General features: G+C 38.0%; 1 protein-coding gene and 1 long non-coding RNA gene across 9 annotated transcripts in view; one reads left to right on the top strand and one right to left on the bottom strand.

Annotated features, from left to right (window-relative positions):
- The window catches only part of LOC109539240 (lysine-specific demethylase 3B), a 56,113-nt gene extending 54,464 nt beyond the window's left edge, over window positions 1-1,649 (bottom strand). Inside the window, exon 1 of the mRNA XM_048668529.1 lies at window positions 1,324-1,649. The gene's annotated coding sequence lies outside the window, so the exon portion shown is untranslated. The remainder of the gene's footprint in view (window positions 1-1,323) is intronic.
- LOC109539300 overlaps window positions 1-2,151 on the top strand; it is a 17,695-nt gene that overhangs the window by 6,971 nt on the left and 8,573 nt on the right. The window lies entirely within an intron of this gene.

Below are 2,151 nucleotides of genomic sequence, written 5' to 3'. Positions count from 1 at the left end.
AAATGATAAAGAACAACACAGTACAAAAGTAGATTTCCGAACACGAGAACGATTCTGTATCAGCAGCGATTTGACGACGACTAACTAAAAAGGTTATGCTGCCTAAGCAATATGGCTTTGTGGTACACTGTGGTCCATAATATATATGGCTGAACTTAAATTGATAATATTAAAAGCATTTTGATTATAGTCTTATTCTAACAGTAAGGTATAAAAAAAATGAATCTGCCCCAGGCAATTGTTGATGAATAATTTGCGAAAAACAAGCCAAATACTTTCGTCGAATATGAATCGGAGTAGATAGATTACCAATTTCAAAACACATGGCTCTCAAGATTGCATGTTAACAACGATTATTTTAGTTTTGATAAGATCAATGTCATACCTAGTAGATTTCCTATTAATTGAGCTGATCAATGCTAGATTAACACAAAACGTTAAATCAATGGCATTATCAATATTACAACATGACGTCGCGCTACTATTTCTGTATGGATTAGGTTGCTAAAGCGGAATTGCGATTATGAAAAAAATGAATTTATTGTTCTCGTGTTGAAATGTGCTTTGTCTACTTGGTCTATTATTAGACTAGAACCGACCAATTACTAATTGCTCATATTCCGGTGTATACCTATCAAGCCAATGAACCGGTTTGCTTAATTTGCATTATGGAAACCTAGTTTTACAATCTAAACGCGCGCATTGCCTACTAAGTTAAGCGGAATTCGCAAACCGTGCCGAAAAAAAACCGTCAGCAATTCTCCTTGGTACCGTTCAATTTTAAACTGCTTCAATTGTTATTAAGCAAACATGCAAACCACGGAGATATGAAACTGTTGTTAGCAAAAACTTGGAATATTTTCCCGTATGCAGGATTTGCTAATTTAGTCACATGAATGATACAAAAACCTTCTACCGCATAGCAGAGCCATTAATTAATTCTGCAATGACTAGGCATAACATATAAGTAATCTGTTAATTGAGTGACATGTTTGGCAATCCATGATGATAAGTAAAATAAACAGACCATAAATAGTGAGCACGCTATTGAACAAAAGCGGTAAAAATTGCATGGGTAGTTGGTGAAACTCGGCCGGCAAAAAATAGGTATGTCGCCATTTATCAATCGGTTAAGAAATGACATAATGTGGGTTGAATTTTCTTTGTTCAGCTCTGACCTTCAAGAGGTTGAACCACAGTTGAGATTTTTTCATTATCAATAAGTACACACAGTGGCATTCCCCGCTTTTAAACGAAAAATCCGACATGTTTTGAAGAAAATAGCGACACATTTGAATAAACGACCCCAATCGAGGAACTCACCACGAAAAACCCCACTTCTGTCCAGTGGCTACTAGTTAGTCACAAAAACATACACCAGTGAATAGATGAAAGGCTAACAAATCGTCACTTCCTCGAAAGTTCTGCGAACCACCGTAACACTTCCTGCTGGAATCAAAACGCGATGCAGCCAGCCGTGCCCTCTATTGATTCCACCCACCCGCACATACTCTGATCTAACCAGGAAACCGAACATCCAACTCTATCAAGCAAAGGAATTCGAGAATTGGTTGGTATTAGTAGATTTTTGGACAACTTTGAAAAGAAAGAACACGTACTCAAAGAACTGAAATGCCGCTTTCGATTCCGAAAAGGACAGTATTGCAGCAGAAACAGCAGTCGTTCCTGCGAAGGGGGGGCATGAGGGCGCGCCTGCAAACCGGTCTTAAAGATGCGCGGGCGCTTATGAACAGTTTATCATCCATCCGTACCGAGTGTAGGTTTTAGGTGTCTGTTTCTAGTCTGGGCAACAGCGTATGATCAATTTATTCTAATTGAATTACGATTTACGCTAAAAAAAAGTCTAAAACGAAACTAAGCAACCTTTTGCGTCCAGTATTGTACTCACCCAAACGTCGCCTGTTTGCTGTGTGTGATTGTGCGTAAGAAACTACATATAAACTGACCAACCCTGTTCACTTAATGAATATTTCTATATACTTTCCTGACTGTGTTTCAATTCCAAATCAAATTCATTCCTGGGTTTCAGTCATTTATTGTCTCTATTTATCAATCAAAATACGTTTCGGTGTATTTTTCCACCATCATCAGTTTTTATGTGTAGCGTTGTTGCTGCTTTAAGCCTTGGCA

Source organism: Dendroctonus ponderosae, unplaced genomic scaffold (genome assembly GCF_020466585.1).
Source record: "Dendroctonus ponderosae isolate FM_Combo_2020 unplaced genomic scaffold, Dpon_F_20191213v2 Dpon_F_20191213_7, whole genome shotgun sequence".
NCBI lineage: Eukaryota > Metazoa > Arthropoda > Insecta > Coleoptera > Curculionidae > Dendroctonus > Dendroctonus ponderosae.
This window is presented reverse-complemented; position numbering and strand designations above follow the sequence as displayed.